Source organism: Mustela putorius, unplaced genomic scaffold (assembly GCF_011764305.1).
Source record: "Mustela putorius furo isolate JIRA1106 unplaced genomic scaffold, ASM1176430v1.1 tig00003898_pilon_pilon_pilon, whole genome shotgun sequence".
NCBI classification, from domain to species: Eukaryota; Metazoa; Chordata; class Mammalia; order Carnivora; family Mustelidae; genus Mustela; species Mustela putorius.
In genome coordinates this window covers 16,705,505-16,715,233 of record NW_025422047.1, presented here as the reverse complement: position 1 = coordinate 16,715,233, position 9,729 = coordinate 16,705,505, and the positions used below count along the sequence as shown (strand labels likewise).

The 9,729-nt window shown below is 38.1% G+C and overlaps 1 pseudogene; it reads left to right on the top strand.

Annotated features, from left to right (window-relative positions):
- Positions 1–8,044: 8,044 nt before the first annotated feature.
- On the top strand, positions 8,045–8,210 carry LOC123388415 (annotated as a pseudogene).
- The last annotated feature ends 1,519 nt before the right edge of the window (positions 8,211–9,729 follow it).

Genomic DNA, 9,729 nt, shown 5'->3' with positions numbered 1-9,729 from the left:
GTACTCTGAAAACTATAAAACATTGATGAAAGGAATTGAAGACAACACAACGAGGAAGATACTTTATGCTCATGGATTGGAAGAACAAATATTGTTAAAATGTTCTACTCAAAGCAATCCACAGATTTAAAGCAATCCCTTACAAAATACCAACAGCATTTTTCACATAATTAGAACAAATAATCCTAAAATTTGTATAGAATCACAAAAGACCCTGAGTAGTCAAAGCAATCTTGAAAAAGAAAAGTAGACTGAAGGTATCACAGTCCGAGATTTCAAGATACACTACAAAACTGTAGTAATCAAAACAGTTACATATCAGCACAAAAATAGGCACATAGATCAATGGAACAGAATAGAGAGCTCCAAAATAAACCCACAATTATGTGGTCGATTAATCTTCAACAAAGGAGGCAAGAATATTCAATGAGAAAAAGAGAAGTCTCTTCAAAAAATGGTGTTGGGAAAACTGGACAGCTACATGCAAAAGTATGAAACCTGACCACTTTATCACACCCTACACAAAAATAAACTCAAAATGGTTAAAGACCTGAATATGAGACCTGAAATCCTAAAACTTCTAGAAGAGAGCACAGGGAGTAATTGCTCTGATGTTGGCCATGACAACATTTTTCTAGATATATTTCTTGAGGCAAGGGGGGAAAAAAGGAAAAATAAACCATTGGAACTATATCAAAACACAAAGTTTTTGCAGAGTGAAGGAAGCAATCAACAAAACTAAAAGACAACCTAGTGAATGAGAGGAGATATTTGCAAATGACATATCTGATAATGGGTTTGTATCCAAAATATATAAAGAACTTCTACAACTCACTATCCAAAAAACAAATAACCCAATTAAAAAATGGGCAGAAGACATAAAGAGACATTTGTTGCAAAGAAAACATACAGATGTCCAATAAAAAAAATTCGACATCATCATCATCATCAGAGAAATGCAAATCAAAACCACAATGAGATATTACCTCATACCTGTCAGAATAGCTAAAATCAAGAACACAAGAAACAAGTGTTGATAAAGATGTGGAGAAAAAGGAACTCTTGTGCACTGTTGGTGGAAGTGCAAACAGTACAGATACTATAGAAAATAGTACAGAGTTCTCAAAAACTTAAAAATAATTTTACCATATGATCCAATAATTCCACTACTGGTACTTATCCAAAGCATATGAAAACACTAATTCAAAAAGATATATGCACCCATATGTTTTTTGCAGCATTATTTACAATAGCCAAATTATGGAAGCAACCCAATTGTCCATCAATAGGATAAATGCATAAAGAAATGTGGTATATATACACAATGGAATATTGCAAATCCTGCATGATCTCACAAATGTGTAGAATTTAAGAAACAAAGCAAGCAAGGGAAAAAAAGAGAGACAAAACAAAAAACAGACTCTTAACCATAGAGAACAAACTGATGGTTAGCAGAGGAGAGAGGTAGGTGGGGGGATGGGTGAAATACGTGAAGGGATTTAAGAGTACATTTATCTTGAAGAGCGCTGAGTTCCATAGAATAGAATGTTGAATCACTATTTGTTTGTACACACTAATACAACACTGTATGTTAACTATACTGGAATTAAAATTTAAATAAATAAGTTTCACTGAAGAAAAAAAGGATACAAAAACACTAATTCAAACTCTTATATTTATTGCAGCATTATTTACAATAACCAGATTATGGAAGCAGCCCAATCTCGTTGATAAATTAATGTATAAAGGTGTAGCATAGGGGCACCTGGGTGGCTCAGTGGGTTAAAGCCTCTGCCTTCGGCTCAGGTCATGATCTCAGGGTCCTGGAATCAAGTCCCGAATCGGGCTCTCTGCTCAGTGGGGAGCCTGCTTCCCTCTCTCTTGCTGCCTGCCTCTGTGTCTACTTGTGATCTCTCTCTGTCAAACAAGTAAATAAAATCTTTTTTTTTAAAGTATAGCATACAGTGGAATATTATTCAGTTAAAAAGAATGAAATCTTGAAATTTGCAACAACACAGATGGACCTAGAGTGTATAATACTAAGCCAAATAAGTTAGAGAAAGACACGTACTGTATGATTTCACTCAAATGTGGGATTTAAGAAACGAAACAAATGAGCAAAAGGGGGAAAAAAAAGGAAGAAGAAAGGTAAACCAAGAAACAGACTCTTAACTATAGAGAATAATCTGACAGTAACCAAAGTGGGGGAATGGGTAGGGGAATGGGTGAAATGGATGACGGGAATTAAGGAGGGCACTGTGTTGAGCACAGAGTATTGTATGGAAATGTTGAATCACTATATTGTACACTTGAAACTAATATAACACTATGGGATGGCTGGGTGGCTCAGTAAGTTGGGCATCTACCTGTGCCTCAGGTCATGATCCCAGGGTCCTGGGATTGAGTCCTACATCCTGCTCCTTGCTCAGCAGGGAATCTGCTTCTCCCTCTGCCTGCTGCTCCCCCTGCTTGTGCTTGCTTTTCTCTCTCTCTCATAAATAAATCTTTAAAAAAAAAAAATATATATATATATATATATTTTATATATATATATAAAACTCTGTGTGTTAACTAACTAGAATTTAAATAAAAACTTTAAAAATTTTTTAAATTATAAAACAGAATTGGAAAATCTCTAATATTCAGTTTAAGGAAATAGTTGATACGGGTAGAGCTCATCCAAGTATGTAACCACTAAATATATGGTTATTGGGTTGGAGAACTTTAAAATGGAAAGCTCAGACTGTCACCAACTGAACCTACTGATTAATCTTAGCATCACTAGTAATGACACAATCAGACATGCAAGACTCCTGATTTGATACAATATGACACCAACTCTGAAGTATTTTTGTCAAAAATATTGAGACTGAGACTGACTTTGCCTCTTAACCTGGTTTTCAATGACAAGAAAAAGGGATAGAGGAATAAGTTAGATGATCCCATAAGGAGATAGGCACATTCAGAATGTGGGATATTCCACAAGACAATGTATCTAATTTATTCTGTAAGTCAATGTCACATTAAAAAAAAAGAAAGAAAGAAAAGAAAGCGGTGGGTGGTTAAGTGTCTGACTCCTGATTTTGGCTTAGATCATGATCTCAGTGTTGTGAGATCAAGCCCCAAAACTGACCTGCATCAGATTGGCGCTGGGCATGGAACCTACCTAAGATTCCCTCTCTCTCCCTCTCCTTCTCCCTTTCCCACCTCTGTAAAATGAAAAAAAATAATAATAAATAAATTTTAAAAGGAGGACTCAACTAGATCAGTATTCTCACTAGAGATGATTTTGTCGTGGGAGAAACATTTAACAATTTCTGGAGACATTTTGAATTGTCTTAATGTGAGTAGTGCTACTGGAATCTAGGAAGTAGAGGCCAAAATGCTGCTAAACATCCTGCAATGCATAGGAAACACCACATACCAAGAATGATCTATTCCAAAATGTCAAAATGTCCCGTGGTGTCAATTTCCTGTGCTAAAGATAAATGAAAAGATGTAATAATCTGATTTAGTCTGTGGATCTTATTTGGATCCTGATTTGAAGAAACCAAACCACAAGAAGACATTTTTGAGACAATCAGGAAAATTTGAGTATAAGTTGGGTATTCAAGGATACTGAAGAGTGATTGCTGAGTATGATACTGGCATTGTGTGTGGTATGTGAGAAAATGTGCCTGATTTTCAGAAATGCAGACTGATATATGTAGGGATAAAATGGCATGATGTTTAGGGCTTTCTTTAAAAGATTTCAGCCAAAAAAAAAAAAAATACATAATACTCTTGACAAACTATTGTTAAGTCTAGAATCTTGGTGATAGTTTTGTGAGAGTTCCCTACATATGTGTGTATATTTGATAAAATGTTTCATTCAAACACAATTCTTCAGAAAGAAGGATTTAGGGGCCCCTGGGTGGCTCAGTCATTAAGTATCTGCCTTCAGCTCAGGTCATGATCCCAGGGCTCCCTGCTCCACGGCGAACCTGCTCCTTCCTCTCCCACTCCCCCTGCTTGGGTTCCCTCTCTTGTTGTGTCTCTCTCTGTCAAAAAAATAAAATATTTTAAAAAAGAAAAGAAAGAAGGATTTAACCCAATAGGAAAAAAGAATAGGCAAGAAACGATGAATGTTATTCATGGAGGATTCCTGTTGGACTCTGAGGATCCTTGTTCAGAGTAGAAAGCACATGGTAAAGAAGCTGGTGCCTATACAGATCCTGAGATGAGTTGCATGGTGGCCAGGCACTTTCAGTCACAGCTCAGTGAGAAGAAATAAGGTCTCCTTGCTCAATGAAAGATAACATCTGAAAAAAGTATTTTAGTGGGTTCAGTCTAGTTCAGAAGCTATGGTTACACATATTTGCTGAAGAACAAGATTTTTCTCACTTTATTTTTGTAGTAGAGGCTTTTGAAAAATTGAAATACTCCAAGAATTTTTAGTATCAGGAAAACCACTGAGCTAACAAAGAGGGAATCTTCTAGTGTGCCTCTTGTTTCTCCATATCTTCAAAGAGACTATCTTTTTTTTTTTTTTTTTTTTTACATATCAGTTAATTTGATGACTGACTTCTCAGAATATTAGGGACAAGATGAGTTTTCTATTTGTGAGTTTCTTTAGCTTGTTATTATTGCAAAGTCCAAACACCTCATATGACCTCATTAGTGTGGGTGCAGTGATGGGTGTGTACCTCATGATTGGTAGTGACATTGGTGGAAAGTCAAAGCCATACTTGCACTGGCCAAATAGAATTCTACTGTCTGCTGGAAAGTAACTATGGAAAAAATCACTCACTTGTATTGCAAAGGTAGGGACCACAATATGAGTGATTTTCACTGGGTATAATGGGTTGGATGGATGATGTACCCTCCAACGAAATATCCAAGTTTTAATCCATGGTACCTGTGAATGTAACCTTTTTTGAAACAGGGTCTATCTTTGCAGATATAATTAAGAATCTTGGGGTAAGATCACCCTAGATTTAGGATGGACCCTAAATCCAATGGCTATGTTCTTATAAGATAAAAGAGAAGAAGAGTATAAACCCAAGAGGGACACAGGGGGAAAACTGTGTGAAAATGGAAGCAGATATTGGAGTTATGCAGCTACGCCAAAAGATGGCAAGGATTGCTAGCTGCCACCAGAAGATAAGAGCAAGGCATGGAATGAATTCTCTTTCAGAGCCTCCAAGAGGACCCAATCCTCTCAACACTTTGATTTTGGACTTCTGGCCCAAGACTGTGAGTGAATAAATTTCTGTTGTTTTAAGTCACTGCATTTGTGGTAATTTCTTATGAAGATCTGGGAAACTAATATAATTGATGGGGTAGATTCTCACAGAAATAACCTAATGAACTCAAAGAAATGATTCAAATTCTCAGAGGGCAGAAGCATCTGGGTGGCTTGGTGGGTTAATCCTCTGCCTTCAGCTCAGGTTATGATCTCAGGGTTCTGGGATTGAGTCCTGGATCAGGCTCTCTGCTCAGCGCCTGCTTCCCCCTCTCTCTCTGCCAACCTCTCTTCCTACTTGTGATATTTCTTTCTGTTAAGTAAATAAATGAAAAATTTAAAAAAATTCTCAGATGGCCTTAACTTGATTATTCATTCATTCATTTTTCTCATTCATTCATCAAATATCCATTATTGACATATTTGGCCCCAAAATATAAACTGGGACTTTTTAAATTTTTTGACACATTCTTGCCCAAGTAAATTTGGTTACTGCTAACTTCTTAGGTGGGGGAATTTTTATTGTACATATTTTGCACTCTACTTCAAAAGGGCTGTTATTTCTGGATTCCTGTAAGTTACCTTTGCATTCTGCCTAACAGTTGGCCAACAAATGGCAATAACAAAAAGTAAAGTGAGACTTCTCTGTTTTCTCAGAATTTCATCTAAGGCCACAAAGTTGAAGATGCATGGCAATAAATACTTCCACACTGGGAGGATAAGGACTAGATTCATCTTTGCAGGATCAACAAAAAGATAAAATCCTTATCACACATAATCTACATATAAGAAAATAATTTGTCTTAAAAAAAATGATATTTGAAAGGGATTCAGAGAAGCAAAGGATACTGGGATTTTTTTTTTCCTCTTACACTCTTTACAGCTGTGCTACATGTATGTTGCACAACCACAGGGGGCACCATTCACTCTACAGTCATGAGATTTATATAGTGTAATAACAATTTTCCAGCAGATGGCGGTAAAGTATCTGGAGGAGTAAGGTCCTTTCCTAACTCATACAAAGTCATATAGGCTAGTAAAAGCTCTGCTCTTTTTCCTTTTCCTCCACACTCCCTCAAGTACACAGAATTCCAGGACAATCTTCACAGATGTTGGAATTGCCTGAAACAGGTGAGACTACCATCTCATTCCTTGGTTGAAAGCTGGCTGAGTTACAGAAACTCTTGGGCCTACCCCAGGGTACTTACTACCAGAGCAGAGCAGGGAGGCCTGAGAGAGCTTGACAAGGATCCCAGAAGTCTTAGACTTAATGCCTGTTCTTATCTGGAGAAGTTTGAAGGCAGGAGACTGACTAGAACTACTATGACATCAAGACAAGGAGAGGGGAGTTAGAGTTAGTTGCACTGTACTACAACCACTTGGCATGTCAAAAGTGCATGAATTCCTTGAGCCAAATGGACACCCTGGCTATAGGTAGCCACCCTGGCTATAGGAACTCTCTGAAAGAACCTCGTCTGAGGAAACTACCTCTGACTGACAGCCGCCACACCTTCTCACCCCCTTATTCCCCCACCTCCACCATCCCAAAAAAAGAGGTACAACTAGAGGACAGAAAAGGTGAGGGGAGATCACCAAAGGTTACCCAGAGGAAAGATTACCTTTGGCATAAAAAGATATGTGGAAGTCCACCACAGTTTTGCCAAAGAACCCATAAAAGTGTTCCACAAAGGAGAGACATTTCCACAAATGTAAGAAAACTATAAATCACACCAGCCTTTGCCCATTTACCTGTTATCCATTCATCCCTCCCAAACCCAGAAGAGGGAGAAGCTGAAAAAAAAAAAAAAAAAAAAAGCAGGCAGAGAAGGAAAAGTAAAAATGAAAAAACATGTTCTACCTCCCTTTCCTCAATGTGGGTTCCCAATTTACCAATCTTCCTGTCAAAATCCAAGCTGGCTCTTTTGTAGAAATTGACAAGTTGATCCTAAATTTCATATAGAAATGTAAGGAACCCAGAATCACCAAAACAAGCTTAAAGGAGAATAAAGTTGGAGGACTCACTCTGATTTCAAAATGTACTACAAAGCTACAGAAACCAAGACAGTGTGGTGCTAATATAAGAAGAGGCATATTGATCAGTGAGGTAGAACTGAAAGCCCAGCAATAAAATGCTCACATTCACAGTCAATTGATTTCCTCCAGGATGCCGAAACAATCCAATCTATTCTTGGAAAAGAATAATCTCTTCAACAAACCGTGTTGGGATAACTGGATATTCTCATGCAAAGAAGTAAATTGGATCCCTTCCTCACACCATACACAAAAGTTAGTTTAAGATAGATCAGAGACACAATTACAAGAGCTAAAATTATAAATTTCTTAGAATAAAACATAGAGGGGCACCTGGATGGCTCTGTCAGTTAGGCATCCTTGATTTCAGCTCAGGTCTTGATTTCAGTGTCATAAGATTGAGCCCTATGTTGGGTTCCACACTGGCTGTGGAGCCTGCTTAAGAATCTCTCTCTCCCTCTGTGTCTGCCCCTCCGACCCCTCTCTCCCTCCCTCTAAAAAAAATGACAACGTGGGGTAAATCTCCATGACCTCAGATTTGGCAATGATTTCCTAGATATGATACCAAAGCACACATGACAAAAAAGAAAAATAAATAAATTGGGCTTCATCAAGATTATAAACCTTTGTGCCTCAAAGGATATCATCAAGAAACTGAAAAGACAACCCACAAAATGGGGGAAAGTATTAGCAAATTCTGTATTTAATAAGGAACTTGTGTCAAATATATAAAGAACTCTTCAACAACTTAATAAGAAGAAAACCTAATTTTAAAATGGACGAATAATAAGCTTTGCGCAGTGGCAGTATCGTAGCCAATGAGGTTTATCCGAGGCGTGATTATTGCTAATTAAAATGGATAAATAATATTAGTAAACATTTCTCTAAAGAAGACAAAATGATCCATAAACACATGAAAAGATGTGTTTATAGCTTTGTGGAATTGCAATTTGCATATGGAAATCCAAATCAAAACCACAGTGAAATACCACTTCAAAATATTAGCCATTAGGGAGGCACCTGGGTGGCTTAGTTAAGCGTCTGCCTTTGGCTCTGATGGTAATCTTGGGGTCCTGGGGATTGAGTCCCACATTGGGCCCCCTGCTTGGCCAGAAATCTGTTTGTCCCCCTGCTCCTCCCTCTGGCTTGTTCTCTCAAATAACATGGAGGACATAGGGAGATGGAGAGGAGAATGGAGTTGAGGGAAATTGGAAGGGGACTTGAACCATGAGAGACTATGGACTCTGAAAAACAATCTGAGGGTTTTGAAGAGTGGGGGCGGTGGTGGGAGGTTGGGGGAGCCAGGTGGTGGGTATTAAGTAGGGCATGTATTGCATGGAGCACTGGGTGTGGTGCAAAAACAATGAATTCTGTTACGCTGAAAAGAAATAAAAATAAATAAATTTTTAAAATAAATAAATAAATAAAATCTTTTTTTTTATAGCCATTAGGGGGCGCCTGGGTGCCTTGGTTGGCCATCAGACTCTCTTGGCTCAGGTCATGATCTCCCGCTTGGGGGATCCAGACCCAACCAAGACGCTGTGCTTAGTCAGAGTCTTTTTGGGTTTCTCTCTCCCTCTGCCCCTCCCCACTTAAATGGATGAATAAATCTTAAAAAGAGAAAAATAGTCAGTAGGATGACTGTCGGGGCACCTGCATGGCTCAGTCAGTTGTCTGCCTTCCGTTAAGGTCATGATCAGGCATCCTGGGATCGAGTTCTGTGTTGGGCTCCCTGCTCAGCAATAGTCTGCTTCTCCTCTTCCTCTGCCCCTCTTCCCCGCTCATTCTCTTTCTCTCTCTCAAATAAATGAATAAAAATCTTTTTTTTAAAAGGATGATTACAATGACTATAATTTTAGAAAGACATGATAAATGAGGATGCAGAGAAATTGCAAACTTCATTCATTATGCATGAGAACATAAAATGGTGCAGACACTTCAGAAAACAATCAGACAGTTCTTCCAAAGATCAAGCACAGAATTGTCACATGACCCACCAATCCTATCGCTGTGTATACACTCAAAAAAAATGAAAAATATATCCACAGGAAACTCGTACATAAATGCTTGTAGCAGCATTATATATAATAAGCAAGAAGCAGATGAAACCAAAATGTCCATTAACTGATGAATAGATAAATAAGCTGCTGCCTTTGGCTCAGGTCCTAATCCTAGAGTCCTGGGATCAAGTCCCGCATCGGGCTCCTTGCTCGGCAGGGAGCCTGCTTCTCTCGCTGCCTCTGCCTGCAACTCTGCCAGCTTGTGTGTACTCTCTCTCTCTCTGACAAATAAATAAATAAAATCTTTAAAAAAATATATCCAGAATAAGAAAATCTATAGAGATGGAAAATAGATTAGTAGTTGCCTAGGATGGAGGTCCCTAGGGGGAAATGACAATAGGGTTTTTAGCAGTAATAAAAATGCTCTAAAACTGATCTTGGTGATGGTTACACTTAGTTGCACTACTAAGAACC